The sequence below is a fragment of the Rana temporaria genome, chromosome 8 (assembly GCF_905171775.1).
Source record: "Rana temporaria chromosome 8, aRanTem1.1, whole genome shotgun sequence".
In the NCBI taxonomy this organism is placed as follows: domain Eukaryota; kingdom Metazoa; phylum Chordata; class Amphibia; order Anura; family Ranidae; genus Rana; species Rana temporaria.
This window is the reverse complement of record NC_053496.1, coordinates 137261692-137279467: the sequence shown is the minus strand read 5'-3', so window position 1 is coordinate 137279467 and position 17776 is coordinate 137261692.

Below are 17776 nucleotides of genomic sequence, written 5' to 3'. Positions count from 1 at the left end.
TACCAGCAATGCTTTTAGACGTCGATGGAGGTCACTAAGATGTGATCTGTTTTAAAAATAAAATTGAAAAAATACGAATATTCGGAATAGCGAATATTGGCCGCGAAATTCGAGTTATTCGCGAATATTCGAATATGCCATATTCGTAACGAATATTTGCAATGCGAATATTCGCGAGCAACACTATTGGTTTCTGATATGAGACTAGCATGCAAAAAACAAACGAAAAAAGGGACGCTCAGTTGTCCGAAATACTTATCATGTGTACTAGGCATACAAGGGCCAGGTTCACAGAAAAAGTACGCCGGAGTATCTGCTGATACTCCGGCGTACTTTCAAATTTGCCGCGTCGTATCTTTATTTGTAATTAACAAACAAAGATACGACGGCTTTTGGCTAAGATCCGACAGGCGTACGGCTTCGTACGCCTTCGGATCTTAGGATGCAATACTTCGGCGACCGCTGGGTGGAGTTCACGTTGTTTTCTGCGTCGGGTATGCAAATTAGCTGTTTACGGCAATCCACGAAGGTACGCGCGTTTGTCGCATTCTCTTACGTCGTCGCTAGTCGTTTTTTCCCGTCGCAAACTTAAGCCTGCTATTTCATGGCTTAGATTTAGACCAGCCATGTTAAAGTATGGCCGTCGTTCCCACGTCGAATTTCAATTATTTTTTTTTTGCGTAAGAAATCCGGGAATACGAAAGGACGTAACGCACGTCGCCGTTCAAAAAACACGTCGGGGCGCCGTAATTTCGCGCTAAGCACGGCGGGAAATTTCCTAACGGAACATGCGCAGAACGTTCGGCGCGGGAACGCGCCTAATTTAAATGGTACACGCTCCATTTGAATTAGGCGGGCTTGCGTCAGACGGCTTTACGCTACGCCACCGCAAGTTTACACGCAAGTGCTTTGTGAATCAAGCACTTACGATGAAAACTTGCGGCAGAGTAACGTAAAGGGGATACGTTACCCCGCCGTAATTGTTCGTGAATCTGGCCCACAAGTGCCTAAGGTAACAGTATCAAAGGGCAACACCCTTATGGTACCTGTCTTGAGTCTGCCCTATTTTTTAATCATATATATATATTTTTGTATTTTGTTTAATCGTTTTTTATTTTACTTTTTTTGTCAGAGTATAGATCTGTGTTTGCTAGAAGCATCCTTGAATCCACAGTTGACTTACTTCTTCTGCTGAAAGTCTATTCCAACAACCAACTACTTAGTAAAATAATACTAAGATTAGTTTTGAAAATGTCTCCTGTTAGTTTGAGGTCAGATCTCTGTGTTCTTTTTTTTAGCCTCATATTAAAAATACTGCCCTCCTGAACCTTATTCTCCCCCTATATTTAAAAGGTTCAATTGTGTCTTCCCTTTCCCTTCTTCCCTCCAGACTGATGTCAATGCTTACTCCTAACGCAGGCGGTCAGACACTATAGCTAGCTTCTGTGTACTTCACCTATAGCAGCCCCCTTTCCTATAACGTAAGCAGGCCTACCGGTACTCAGCTGCCCCCAGGACTTTTACACACTGCTACGGTATGCACCTTTTAATAAATAAAATTGTGTTCAACGTTAAAAAGGGGGACCTATTCAATATTAGGTGAGTGGTCATAAAGTTTATGGCTGAATGCATTGTAGTAACTAAATGAGGGGATTTGGAGGGTAGGGGATTATCGCGGTGCCAGAATAGAAACCAGACATGTATTTTATTTATCAAAAATAAGACATTTTATTAAATTTACAATAAGATAAAATCTGGTTCAAAAGACAATAGAACAAAACAGATTGTGGGAGCTATACATAGAGATGAAGTTGCGGATCAAGTCTACCCTACTAGTTTCGCCAGTCACTGGCTTTGTCAGGGGATTTAAGACTAGATCATCTCAATAGAAGGCTCTAAAATAAAACAGAACAAATTTAACAATTTCATCAATTTCATGAATTACAATAAAGTCTATAGATTTTTACACACAATTGATTCGAAGCAAAATAGTTTGGCTAGGACAAGTGGCGAGGCATCAAAGACATTGTAGTAACTACTTTCTGCAATACGAAGTTGGTTTAGAGAAGACACCATCGTGTAAATGTTAAATCGTAACTCCATTTTCATGGGAAAAATTCGGATTTTGGCCATCCTCTGCAACAAAAATTAAATTTTTGGTAAAATATTCCAAAATGCAAGTTGTCTAAAGATATTCAAACCCTGCCACTTTCCTCACTAGAGCAGCAGCTAATTAATAATTATAAAATCACTACTATTCCCATACACTTTGCACACAGACACAGACAATCAGCTATTTCTGAAATAATAAAAGGTTGGAATCTGCAACAACGTTTGTTAAAATCCCTGGAATGTACATAAATTACCCAGAGGGGAATTATTTTTAACCACTTCCCTATCTGCCTATAGTCATATGACATTCACAGGAGCACTCTGCCATTTTGGGCAGGCATCATATGACGTCCTCTGCTTCCCGCCGCTCCTGAGGGCCCACAGTGCAGCGATCAGGGATGAGGCATGTCCCTCGGGAGTGTAAAGAGCCAATAAAAATTTGCTTTTTACCACATGACTGGCCGTGTCCAATCACATGTGCAGGGCGTTTGTGTGCGCCCCTAGGGCACGCAGAGCAGCGATCAGGGATAAGGCTTGTCATCCTGATAAAGCCTATGCCCGATCATGGTAAAGAGCCAATAAAATTGTCTCTTTACCATGTGACCAGTTGTGTCCAATCACAGCTGGTCACAGAATGTCAACAAATTGAGGTAACGAGCTGTGGGACTGGGTTCTCCTCTTCACACACCAATCGTGTGTGAGGAAGAGATTGTGATAATAGCTCGTTACCACTTACAGTGTACACCAATCACACCGATTGCCCCTCCTAATAAAAAAGGACCTGTCACCATCCATCAAAATACCTGTCACCAGCCCATCAGATTACCCGAGTACCTGTCACCAGCTCATCAGATTACCCGAGTACCTGTCACCAGCCCATCAGAGTACCTGTCACCGGCCCAGAAGAGTACCCGAGTACCTGTCACCAGCCCATCAGATTACCTGAGTACCTGTCACCAGCCCATCAGATTACCCGAGTACCTGTCACCAGCCCATCAGAGTACCTGTCACCGGCCCAGAAGAGTACCCGAGTACCTGTCACCAGCCCATCAGATTACCTGAGTACCTGTCACCAGCTCATCAGAGTACCCAAATAACTGTCACAAGCCCATTAGAGTACCCAAATAGATGTCACCAGCCCATCACAGTACCTACCTGCAGCCCATCAGATTACCCGAGTACCTATATGCAGCCCATGCTTTATAGAATATACCTTGGGGTGTTTGCTTTCCAAAATGGAGTCATTTTGTGGGTAATTCCACTGTCCTGGTGCTCCAGGACCTTCAAAAGTGTGATAGGTAGGAATGAAATTATGTGTGTAATTTATGCTCCTAGAAAGTCAGAAGGTACTACTTCAATGTTGCACCTCTATATGTGGCCAGGCTGTATAACAGTCTCACACATATGGTTACTGGCCAGTGGCGGCTGGTGCTCAACATTTTTTTTGGGGGGGGGGGTGCAAACAAACTGGGGGAAAAAAACATAAATTGCAGCCTCACCGTGCCCATCAAACACAGCTACTGTGCCCATCAATTGTCACCACTGTGCCATCAAACGCAGCCATTTTGCCCATCAATTGCCACCAGCTTTCCCCCTCAAATGCAGCCACTTTGCCCCTTCAAATGCAACCACTTTGCCCCTTCAAATGTAGCCAGTTTGCCCCCTCAAATGCAGCCAGTTTGCCCCCTCAAATACAGATAGTTTGCCACCTCAAATACAGATAGTTTGCCACCTCAAATGCAGCCAGTTTGCCCCCTCCAATGCCGCCAGTTTGCCCCCTCCAATGCCGCCAGTTTGCCCCATCCAATGCCGCCAGTTTTCCCCCTCCAATACCGCCAGTTTGCCCCCTCAAATACTGCCAGTTTGCCCCCTCAAATGCAGCCAGTTTGCCCCCCGTCCGGCACTTACCTTTCTCCGGTCAGCCATCCTCCTCCACGCTCCCTTGATGTCATCTCTGCTCGCCTGTCGCTTCAGCCAATCAGGTGATCGGTAACCAGATTGGATGAGAGGCAGGTCAGTGTTAGGGAAGCGCCCTCTGTTTAACCATTTGGAAGCCGATTAGAGCCCACAGGCTCTAATCAGGAAGCCTATTAGAGCCTCTGCCTCTAATCAGGCACTTCCAAAACACACCCACCGCTGTTATTCAGATGGCCGGTGCTCAACAGGGGGCCGGACACCTGAATAGTGGACGGCAGCGGCGACAATACATAGATTCATGCAATGCATTAAATGTATGTATTGTTGATTGATGGGTGCAGGAGAGAGAGGGCGACGCTCCTGCGCCCACTATGAACGCACTGCCACTGGGTATCCCCATACTCGGGACAAGTAGCAGAATGTATTTTGGGGTGTAATTTTTGCTATGTACATGCTTTATGTTAGAAATGTACCTCTTTCTGCAAAAGAAAATACGTTTTCATTTTGTTTCCATGTTTTTCGAAGACTTGTGGAAAAAAAAAACTCAGACTCATTATGCCTCATATCATATACGCTGGGGAGTTTGCTTTTCAAAATGGGGTCATTTTGTGGGTTAACCATTGTCTTGATGCTCCAGGGCCTTCGAAAGTGTAATAGTTTGTTGGGAAATGCTATGTGTAATTTAGGTTTCAGAACGCCTGACGGTGCTCCCTGCATGTTGGACCTCTCTATGTGGCCAGGCTGTGAAAAAGTCTAATGCCGCGTACACACGATCATTTTTCGGCATGAAAAAAAAACGACGTTTTTAAAAACGTCATTTAAAATGAACGTGTGATCTTCTGAAAAACGTAAAAAAAAAAATTCGAACATGCTGCATTTTTTAACGTCGTTTTAAACTATGTTGTTTTTCGGGTAGTAAAAAATGATCGTGTGTGGGCTAAAACGACGTTTTAAACCCGCACATGCTCAGAAGCGAGTTATTAGATGGGAGCGCTCGTTCTGGTAAAACTACCGTTCATAATGGAGTAAGCACATTCATCATGCTGTAATAGACAGAAAAGCGCGAATCGTCTTTTACTAACAAGGTATCAGCTAAAGCAGCCCAAAGGCGAATAGAACTTCCCCTTTAGAGTGCCGTCGTACGTGTTGTACGTCACCGCGCTTTGTTCATCATTTTTTAAAAACGATGGTGTGTGGGCAACAGCGTTTTTAATGATGAAGTTGGAAAAACTTCGTTTTTTGGACATGCTGAAAAACAACGTTTTTTTTTCATGCCGAAAAATGATCGTGTGTACGCGGCATAACACATATGGTATTGCCACACTCGGGAGGAATATCAGAATGTATTTTGGGGTGTAATTGGAAGTATGCATATGCTGTGTGTGAGAAATAACTTTTTATTATGCCAATTTTATGTAAAAAATATATATAATATTTCTTCAAAGAATTCCCAAGAATTGTGGGAAAACTTCAAAAAACTCACTGTGCCTCTTACAAAATACATTGGACTGTCTACTTTCCAAAAATGGGTCATTTGGGGGGTACTTGTACTTTCCTGACATTTTAAGGTCTCAAGAGATAAGATAGGCCATCAGTGCATAAGGTGTGATACATTTTCAATGATTTGCACCATAGCTTGTAGACTATGGGGCAGATTCACGTACCTCGGCGCATATTTGCGTCGGACGTAGCGTATCTAAGATACGCTACGCCGCCGTAACTTTTTTTTTTCAAATCCTCAAAGAATTTGTGCCGTAAGTTATGGCGGCGTAGTGTATCTTTGGTGGCGTAAGGGCGCGGAATTCAAATGGGTGTGATAGGGGCGTGTTTTATGTAGCGCCCGCATATAAAAACGGTGTTCAAACCACACAAGTGAGGTATAGCCGCGATCGTTAGAGCGAGAGCAATAATTCTAGCCCTAGACCTACTCTGTAGCTCAAAAAATGCAACCTATAGAATTTTTTAAAGTGACGTCAAAACGTCAGTCCCGCCCAGCGTCTTAAAGAGAAATTTTTTTGTTGTCATTTTTTTAAATGACAAAATTTCAATTTTTTTTTTGCATTTAAGTCTAAATATGAGATCTGAGGTCTTTTTGACCCCAGATCTCATATTTAAGAAGACTTGTCATGCTTTTTTCTATTACAAGGGATGTTTACATTCCTTGTAATAGGAATAAAAGTGATACATTTTTTTATTTTTTTTATTTCAGTGTAAAAAATTATAAAATCAATAAAAATAAATAAGAAAACAAAAAAAAATGTTTTAAAGCCCCCCGTCCCGACGAGCTTGCGCGCAGAAGCGAAAGCATATGCGAGTAGCGCCCGCATATAGAAACGGTGTTCAAACCACACAAGTGAGGTATCGCCGCGATCGTTAGAGCGAGAGCAATAATTCTAGCCCTAGACCTACTCTGTAGCTCAAAAAATGCAACCTATAGAATTTTTTAAACGTCGCCTATTGAGATTTTTAAGGGTAAAAGTTTGACGGCATGCCACGAGAGGGCGCAATTTTTAAACGTGACATGTTGGCTATCATTTTACTCAGCGTAACATTATCTTTCACAATATATAAAAAAATTGGGCCAAATTTATTGTTGTCTTATTTTTTAATTGAAAAAAAGTGATTTTTTTCCAAAAAAAAGTGTGCTTGTAAGACCGCTGCGCAAATACGGTGTGACAAAAAACGGTGTTAGAAAAAAATATATATAATGTTTGGGGGGTTTAAGTAATTTTCTAGCAAAAAAAAAATGTTTTAGTCTTGTAAACGCCGAATCTGAAAAACAGGCTTGGGGCTTAAGTGGTTAACATTGAGTACGCCTCATAATAGCAGGGATAACTATACGCCGGAAAAAGCCGAACGCAAACGACGTAAAATAAAACGCCGGCCGGACGTACGTTCGTGGATCGCCGTAACAAGCTAATTTGCATACTCGACGCGGAATTCGACGGAAACGCCACCTAGCGGCCGCTGAAAAAATGCACCTAAGATCCGACGGCGTACTAAGACGTACGCCTGTCGGATCGATTTGTGGATACAAAACAAAGATACGACGCAGGAAATTTGAAATTACGCAGCGTATCAATAGATATGCCGGCGTAATTTCTTTGTGGATCTGCCCCTATAACTTTCACTCTGACCAAATAATACACACTTATTTGGGTTGTTTTTACCAAAGATATGTAGCAGTATAAATTTTTACCAAAATTTATGAACAGAAATTACTTATTTGCTAAATGTTATCATAAAAACTTAAGACGTTTTTTTTTTTTTTCAAAATGTTCACTCTTTTTTCACTTATGTCGCAAAAAATAAAAACCCAGTGGTGATTAAATACCACCAAAAGAAAGCTCTATTTGTGTGGAAAAAAAAGCAAAACATTTTTTTGGGGTACAGTGTTGCATGACTGAGTAATTGGCATTCAAAGTGTGAGAGCGCTGAAAGCTGAAAATTGGTCTGGGCACAAAGGGTGTATAAGTACCCTGTATTGAAGTAGTTAACCACTTGCCGCCCGCCAATGACATATTGACGGCGGCAAAGTGGTTGTCTGATCCTGACCGGACGTCATATGACGTCCTCAGGATTCTGAGCCGCTGCGCGCCCCCGGGGGCGCGCATCGCGGCGATCGTTGTTGCGGGGTGTCAGTCTGACACCCCGCAACACCGATCTTGGTAAAGAGTCTCTCACGGAGACTCTTTACCACGTGATCAGCCGTGTCGAATCACGGCTGTTCACGGTGTAAACAGGAAAAGCCGTTGTCGGCTCTTCCTCACTCGCGTCTGACAGACGCGAGTAGAGGAGAGCCGATCTGCGGCTCTCCTGACAGGGGGGGTTCGCGCTGATTGTTTATCAGCGCAGCCCCCCCTCGGATCGCCACATGGACCACCAGGGATGCCCACCCTGGACCACCAGGGTGGGCAAAAAAAAAAAAAAAAGTCTGTCAAAAAAAAAAAAAAAAAGTCTGTCAAAAAAAAATAAACGCATTTAAAAAAAAAAAGATGCCAATCAGTGCCCACAAATGGGCACTGACTGGCAACATAGCTAAATCAGTGCCGCCCCAGTGTCCATCAGTGCCACCCCACATTGTCCATCAGTGCCACCCTACAGTGTCCATCAGTGCCACCCCACAGTGCCCATCCATGCCCAGTGCCCACCTATCAGTGCCCATCTGTGCCACCCATAAGTAGCCATCAGTGCCACCCATAAGTGCCGCCCATGAGTGCCCATCTGTGCCGCCTATGAGTGCCCAGTGCCGCCCATCAGTGCCCATCAGTGCCGCCCATGAGTGCCCATCAGTGCCGCCCATGAGTGCCCATCAGTGCCGCCCATGAGTGCCCATCAGTTCCGCCCTGTGTGTGCCCATCAGTGCCGCCTATGTGTGCCCATCAGTGCCGCATACAAGCGCCGCCAATCAGTACCACCACATCTGTGCCCGTCAGTACTACCTCATCGATGCCCATCAGTGCCATCTCATCGGTGCCCATCAGTGCCGCCATATCAGTGCCCGTAATTGAAAGAAAACGTACTTATTTACAAAAAAATTAACAGAAAAAAATAAAAACATATTTTTTTTCAAAATTTTCAGTCTTTTTTTAGTTGTTGCGCACAAAAAAAAAATCGCAGAGGTGATCAAATACCACCAAAAGAAAGCTCTATTTGTGGGGAAAAAAGGACGCCAGTTTTGTTTGGGTACAGTGTAGCATGACTGCGCAATTGCCATTCAAAGTGCGACAGTGCTGAAAGCTGAAAATTGGCTTGGGCAGGAAGGTGTATACGTGCCCTGTATGGAAGTGGTTAAACAAACGTGGAGTTATTCTTTAATCCTGTCCTGTTCTAGTCTATCTTCACAAATGTCTGGCACAGATAAGCCCCCAGCTGCCGCCTCAACTTCTGAATGGCAACAGATTTAATGCTGCTTCCTCCTACACACAGCAGAGTATTGGCATCATCTCAGCCTAGGCAAAGTCACTGTCTAGAGTTAAATCTTTTTGAAGCCCCACTCTGAGCTACTAAACATGTGACCCATGCCCTCCCCCAAACACACACACTGCATGGGTTACATGTTTGTTTTGTCTAGGGGATTTTGAATACTGCAAATTACTTACTGTAAGGCTGCTTTCACACCGAGGCACTTTACCGTCGTTTGCAGCACTTTTCCCCCTTCTAGCAGGGTGCTTTTTAACCCCCCCTAGCGTCTGAAAGCGGTTTAAAACCGCCCGGTTTGGCGGCACTGTCCATAGATTTCCATAGGGAGGGGCGCTTTAGGATTGGTGTATACGCTGCAAAGGTGTGGCTTGCAGGACTTTTTTACCGTCCTGCCAGCGCACTGCAGTCTTTCACATTGGAATGAGAGGAGAGGCTCTTTACAGACGCTATGCAGGCACTATTTTTAGCGTTATAGCGCCTCATTGTGAAAGCAGCCTAACATTGTAAGATTTTTTTAAATTCTGCCCACAGGAAGATGAAAACGTTTCCTCCATCCACCCACGCCATACAATACAGATGGACTATGGGATTGCACGCAGCCCACATCCCCTTATTAAACTAAAAAAAATTAAGGAACCTTCTCAAAACCTTACCGCTTAATAAAGAAAGAAAAAACACACGAAACGTATATTGGCATAAAATAATGGTCGTGGCACTTTATTGGTATAAAATAGTAAATATTATTAAAGTCTTTATTAAACCAAAAATTCAATACATCAGAAATCCAAAAAATCCAAACAATATATAAGCTCAGTTATTGGAACTCGAGCCAAAATAAATTAATTTAACATTAAACATCCCCCCCAGAAATCCAGGGTGACTTAAACTACATAAGTGCCAACGACAAGGGTGGGTAGGGTGGGTAGCTCTTTTACCAGGGCTTGACCAGCTGTGAGGGAAATTCAATAGAAAACCCCTTTTTATAGGGGTACCAAGACCTTCCAGAAGCTTCTACAGCTTCTAATTGTTTAATTTACCCTTCATCTCAAATCCTTAAAGGGACAGTAGCCTAAAAACTAAGGGGCGGATCCACGTAGAAATCTGTTACGCTGCGGCGGCGTAACGTATCCCATTTTCGTTGCACCGCCGCAGGTTTACAGCATAAGTGCCTGATTCACAAAGCACTTACCTGTAAACTTGCGGCGGCGTAGCGTAAATCCGCTCGGCGCAAGCCCGCCTAATTCAAATGGGGCGGGCACCATTTAAATTAGGCACGTTCCTGCGCCGAACGTACTGCGCATGCTCCGTCCCTAACATTTCCCGACGTGCATTGCGCTAAATAACTTTGCAAGGATGTCATTGGTTTCGACGTTAACGTAAATGACGTTCAGCGCCATTCACGGATGACTTACGCAAACGACGTGAAATTTTAAATTTGACGTGGGAACGACGGCCATACTTAACATTGGCTAGGCCACCTAGAGGGCACCCTTAGTTTTACGCCACGTATCTCTACGGAAACAACGTAAATTTAGAGCGACGGGCAAAGCGGACGTTCGTGAATCGGCGTAACTAGTCATTTGCATATTCTACGCCGACCGCAATGGAATCGCCACCTAGCGGCCGGCCTAGAATTGCAGCCTAAGATCCGACAGTGTAAGTCAATTACACCTGTCGGATCTTAGGGCTATCTATGTGTAACTGATTCTATGAATCAAACGCATAGATACGACAATCGTATCTCAGAGATACGACGGCGTATCAGGATATACGCCGTCGTATCTCTTTTGTGAATCTGGCCCTAAATACCCAATTACCTCATAACTGTTATGAATTATTTAAGCGGGAAGGAGGCAGGGCTGCAGCAAGCCCATGGAGGCGGGCCCACATGCTTGTTCCCTCCTTTTACAATCTCCTGCTATGCTTATTATATTCTGACAGGTAGCTAGTAGAAGAGAGAGTCAGCACTCAAGCAATCAGCCTCAGGAGTTTATTGAGGTCATTTTGCAAGCACAAAGTACGAATAAGCAGTGCAAACAATAACAAACCCGCAGGCAGCTGTCAGACTACCCAAACAGCGGCTGCATCCGATTGCCCAAAAGTTTCTTTAGGCAGTTGACGGGTGAGACGGACAGGGCCTCCCATGTAGCGAATTTAACCCGGTTCCTGGGAAACCAGGTGAAATCTGTATAGTGCAAACCAGCTTTGCTTCCCCCCCATCAAGGCCTCTTCTCACCACCTGACAAGTCACTGGCTTTTTATATAAATCACATGCATTGCAGGATCTGCAGTGTTGGATTATGCGCATGAGGAAGGCGAGGTGTTTCCCACAACATGGATCATCAAGAGAGTAAGACTGGGTTCACACTGGAGAAGGCAGCGGCTCACAGCAGGGGTCCGGTACGTCTCCATTCACTGTTTCAGTCTGAATTTTGGGATGAATTTGGACCTGAATGGGACCAAAAGCCACACAGGGCTCCTGTGCAATTTGCACTGGTGCCGCTGCGGAGATGTGTGAACCGGCTCCATTGAGAGTCACAATCTCCTGACATGCGAATTGGATGCAGCGAAATTCACATCCAATTTGCAATAGTGTGAACCCAGCCTAAGGGGAGCTTCCCCCAGGAGGCACACATATTTAATACAAATCTGAGGATCTGATCTTTTCCCAAAACAAATACCTTTTTTGGCTGGAAATGGTTTTCAACTGCTTTAATACAGGGCATTTTCACCCCTTCCTGCCCAGACCAATTTTTAGTTTTCAGCACTGTCTCACTTTGAATGACAATTGCGCGGTCATGCAACACTGTACCCAGATGAAAGCTTTCTTTTGGTGGTATTTGATCATCTTTGCGGTTTTTATTTTTTGCACTATAAACAAAAGAAGAGCGGCAATTTTGAAAAAAAAAACACAATATTTTTTACTTTTTGATTTAATAAATATCACAGTTTAAGAAAAAAAAATCCTCAGTTTAGACCGATACGTATTCTTCTACATATTTTTGGTAAAAAAAAAACGCAATAAGCGTTTATTGATTGGTTTGCGCAAAAGTTATAGCATCTACAAAATAAGGGATAGATTTATGACATTTTTATTTATTTTTCTTTTTTTACTAGTAATGGCGGCGATCTGCGATTTTTATTGTGACCATGACATTGCGACGGACAGATCGGACACTTTTGACAGGTTTTTCGGGCCATTCACATTTATACAGCGATTAGTGCTAAAAAACTGCACTGATTACTGTGTAAATGTGACTGGCAGGGAAGGGGTTAACACTAGGGGCGATCAAGGGGTTATTATGTTCCCTAGTGAATGATTCTAACTGTAGGGGGAGGCGACTCACAACAGGAGGAGACCGATCTGTGTTCCTCTGTACTGGGAACACACATCAGACTCCTCACCTCTGACAGGACATGGATCTGTGTGTATAGATGGATCTGGGTGCCCGGAAGACATCACAGCCGCCGGGCACGTGCACCGTGTCCCGAGGGATGTGCACACGCCCCCCAGACGCCGGGAAGCCCAGGACGTCATATAACATCCTCCCGGGGGGAGGGCGGGTTCTTGCAAACTTCATTTTACAATGACTCAGTAAGGAAGGGGTTAATATTCTAAATAAAATAGAACCAAAAGTATAGGAGTGCTGCAGAGCTCCAGGGTTACAATTCTTGTAAAGAAAATATCATTGTGAACCTATGAAAGGTGTATGCAAACTTATTAGTAAACCAGTTTTATTAAAGCTATTAATATGGGGCACATTCTGTCTCCACATTTTTTCAGAGACTGCCACCACATTTAAAAAGTTTTTAAATTACATGTGTGCAATCCGAAAAAATCTACTTTCAGCAGCCCTCTTTTTCCTGCAGCAAATTGTGTAGTGGCTTTAAAGGGGTTTTCCAGCCATTTTTTGAGTTTATTAAAAGTCAGCAGCTACAAAAAGTGTAGCTGCTGGCTTTTAATAAATTGACACTCACCTGCTCCACGGCTCCAGCGACGCGCCAGCCGGGGCTCCGCTCCTCGCCCCCCCTCCGTCTTCATTCTTACTGTGGGCACCCGGCAGTGACCGCTTTCGGCTTCACGGCCGGGCACCCACTGCGCATGCGCGAACGGCGGTGCGCATGCGCGAGCGGCGCGGCGCCGTCCGATTGGACAGGCGCTCGCCTACAGGGAGGGGCTGTGAAAAGGCGATTAAGCTAATCGCCTTTCCAGACCCTCGGCGGAAGGAGGAAGTGGGACAGGAAGCCCCCTTCTCCTGAAGCCCCCACTCCCCCCCCAAACAAATTACATGCCAAATGTGGCATGTAAGGGGGCGAGGAGTGGGTTAAGCGGAGGTCCATTTTTAGGGTGGAACTCCTCTTTAACCACTTCAGCCCTGGGGCTGCCCAAATACCGGGCCATTCTTTTGCTATTCGACACTACGTCGCATTGACTGACAATTGCACGGTTGTGCGACATTGCACCCACAAATAGAGCTTTCTTTTGGTGGTATTTGATCATCTATGCCATCGGCTCTGTGACTGGCTGGAGCCGCGATGACGTCATTCCCACGCAACGTCATGCTCAGTGCGCTTGCACGTCGTTGTCTACGGCGCATGTGTATGTCTTTTGGAAATATCTCCTAAACCGTGTAGGTTTAGGAGATATTTGTTGCACCTACAGGTAAGCCTTAATCTAGGCTTACCCGTAGGTAAAAGTGGTCTGTAAGGGTTTACAACCACTTTGGGCAAGTGCCTGCAGGTGGCCCAGATAGCTGATGCTCAGACATTCCAGGAAGCCCTGATTTTCTGATAGATTAGCATTGCTGATGACTTTACCGAAAGTGACACAAAAATTAATAAAGTTAAAAAATATATACTGTATTTATTGGCGTATAACACTCACTTTTTTACCCTGAAAATAGAGGGTAAACTGTGCCTGCGTGTTATACGCAGGGGGCTGTGTAAAGTTTTTTTTTTCCCCTGAAACTTCCCTCTTAAAGTTAGGGTGCGTGTTATACGCCTGTGCGTGTTATACGCCGATAAATACGGTAATATCTGTTCAAGTATGTATTCTACATTTTTAAAAATCTCTTGCTCTCTGACTTCCCATTAGAGGTTGGCTATGTTCGTTCTTCATGGTCCCACTTTGTTTGTATGAATATAGCCACCCTCTCTTGCTTGCTCCTGGGATGGACTGGGGACTTAGTGTGCATAGAGCAGTCTACATGACTGCAACTAATATGCACCGCTCATTCCAAACGAACATAAGGAAGGACATCTGAAAAACACAGTAAGGAACAATTTCATAAAACATATATTACAGGGCTATTGAGTAGTGGGTGTGTATGGATTATCTTTGGAGACTATGGATATTGTTTTTTGTCACTTTAGGCTGCAAAATTGCTGCAGCAGAGGGGGTTACTGCAAGCAGATATTATACAGGTTACTAAGTATATTTAATTTTAACTCAGTAAGAATTTGCTTTACTGAAAAAGCTCTAGTTCTTATAGCTTGAGTAATGTTTGACTCAAAGTAATTTAATATTCTAATGTAAATTTGCCATCAATATATTTCTTAAAAAAACAATGTAAACTCTTTTTCTCTTACATCTGCTCTAAGAATAGACCCATATGTTGAAGAAAAAGATCATGTGAAAAAGCTTATGTTCTCCTTATGTGCAGGTTATATCTCCTAAGTCCATTAGTTATATAAACATAACCCAATGGTCACTCACAATTCCCTCCCCCACTTCAGCAGCTGGACATTGAGCCCTGTATTCCCTGTGCCTTATCAGTAGAAAGTCTTTAGAGGCTTCATTGCCTTCTACACAATGCCTTCTGTGGATATCTTTCTATATTTCAGCCTCTAAAATGCTGTCATAAACATACTAGAGATGTGCAATTTGTTTAGTTCCGAATAATTTTTTTAACAAATTCTGGCAAATTATTTAAATCCGAAATTATCAATTTTCGAATTTCGGAAATTTAAATTCTGAATTTCCGAATTTAAAAATTTCCAAAATTCCAAATTTCCGAAAATTGGAATTTTTGAAAATTTGAGATCGCAAAACCTGAAAATTCCAAATTTGGAAATTGGAAAATTTGAATCTCAAATTTTGGGAAATTGGAAAATTCGACATTACGAAATTTCGGAATATTTAGATTTCGGAAATTTGGAAAATCGGAAATTAGAAAATCAAATTAGAAAATCCAAAATTCGGAAAATGAAAAATTTGAAGTTAGCAAAATGGGAAATTTGAAGTTAGGAAATTCGAAAATCGGAAATTCAAAAATTTGAAAAATCGAAGTTCGAAAATTGGAGAATTCAAAGGTAGGAAATTCTTAGGATTAGGGTGTTAGGGTTAGGAGTTAGGGTTATAGGGTTAGGGCTAGGAGTTAGGGTTGGGGGTTAGGGGTTAGAGCTAGGGTTAGGGGTTGGGGTTAGGGTTAGAAGTTAGGGTTGGGGTTAGGGGTTAGGTTTAGGGTTGGGGTTAAGGCTAGGGTTAGGGGTAGGGTTAGCAGTTAGGGGTTAGGGGTTGGAGGTTAGGGTTGGGGTTTCCCCTTGAAGAATAAGGCTAGGACTCAGGAAATGGAATAGGGACCTCCCCCAGAGGTCAAATTTTAGACTGCAGGTTCCCAGAGGTCAATGGTCACAAGGCATGGCTGACCCACCCCCCACCAAAGTTTACCGCCCACCCCACATAAGTTGGGAAATTAACAAGTCGGAATACCGAAATTTCAAAAATTAGGAAATTCAAAATTTCAGAGATTTGAAATTCTAGATTTTGGAAATTTGGAGATTAGGTATTGAAATTTCCTTTTGAATTTGGCTGTTAATGAACATAACGAATACAAATTCATCCGAAGTTACGAATTATCCAAAATAACGAATGAAACGTCACGATCTAATAATAATAATAATAATAAATAATAATAAAAACTTTTTATTATTATTATTTAATAATTTGTTTCATTCCATTGGTTTAGATGTTCCATTCGTTATTTTGGATAATTCGTAACTTCAGATAAATTTGTATTTGTTACATTCACTAACAGCCAAATTTGAAAGGAAATTCCAATACCTGTAATTAGGGTTGTCCCGATACCGATACCAGTATCGGTATCGGGACCGATACCGAGTATTTGCGGGAGTACTCGTACTCGCGCAAATACCCCCGATACCTAAATAGAATACTTCCCCCCCCGCCGCTGCCGCCGCATCGAAAGCCGCCGCATGGGTTAAACGCCGTGCGGGAACATCACAGCTTTCATTTGAATAGCTGTAGTGTTCCCGCGCGTATAGACACCCCCCCTTGCCCGGGATTGGATGGGTGATCGTGATCTGTCCAATCCCGAGCAAGGGGGAGTGTCTATACGCGCGGGCAAAACAGCTATTCAAATGAATGCTGTGATTTTCTCCATGCGGCGGAGGCTTTCGGCGGCAAAGGTATGGGGGAAATGGCTAGAGGGACATGGCTGGAGGGACATGGCTGGAGGGACATGGCTAGAGGGACATGGCTAGAGGGACATGGCTGCATATGTGAGGGACATGGCTAGAGGGACATGGCTGCATATGTGAGGGACATGGCTAGAGGGACATGGCTGCATATGTGAGGGACATGGCTAGAGGGACATGGCTGCATATGTGAGGGACATGGCTAGGGGGACATGGCTGCATATGTGGGGCACATGGCTGCATTTGGGGACACATTTTAAAAAAGTATCAGGATTCGGTATCGCGACTACTTGAAAAAAAGTATCTGTACTTGTACTCGGTCCTAAAAAAGTGGTATCGGGACAACCCTACCTGTAATTTAATAGTTATTATTGGTTTAGTTATTTAGAATTTTACTGATTTTCTTTTCATTTTTTCAGATTTTCGAAAATCTAAAATTGGAAAATCGGAAATTCAAAGTTTGGAAAATTGGATTTCCGAAAACGGAAAAAAAAAATATTTTTGGGAAATGCACATGTCTAAAACATATGATGATCAAAATTTTCCAAATCAGCCAGACTGAGCAACAGTTTTCGTGTATGTTCGTGTATGTATGGCAAGAAGTTTGCTTGGTTGTCATTTCATCTGACCATTTCTTGTCCCCTTGACAAGGTGCTGGAGTACTATGTCGTTTTCTACTCAACCTACGCCATACCCATCGGTTTGCAAGCATCAGCATCGGTGATCTGACTGTTAAGGAAAACTATTTTGGTGGATAAATAGATCCTGCTCCTCTAATGCCTATGGGCAGCTTATTTCTACAATAAACCTAGTAACCACATTTGTATTAAAATGAACAAATTAACAGATGCATTGAAGTAAACAATCCCTGGCCCTTGTTATCCTCTTCTGACCCAGGAAGAGAAGTGTTTTTCCATATCTCACCAACATCAAAGCTGGAATCTCTGCTTCCTGAGAATATGTATCTGGCTGTAGTACACTCAACTCTTTTCTACATCAAACACTTAACAGTTAAACTGGTGTGTGCTGCTTTTTACACAAGATAACACATGATAACCATAAATCTGGTAGCCGCTCTGCTCAACCTAACATTTACTGTGATTGTCCTACCCACTAAGCTTAGTTTGTGTTAGCAATTTTGGAAAAACACTACCATGCATAACTGTTCGCTCCTACAAAGACGATATATTGAGGGGAAAAAAACACTGCCTGACCTCAGTTTTTATATATGTAGGTAAATCTTATAGGTATTTTTGCTAATTCATTTTATATAGTATTTTATAATTGCTGTGCCTGGGCTGCTAGATGACCCTGAGAGCATGGATGAGTTTGCATAGCAGATCAGACATAGAGTGTATGTATGAGCAAAATGAAAAACATATTCAGA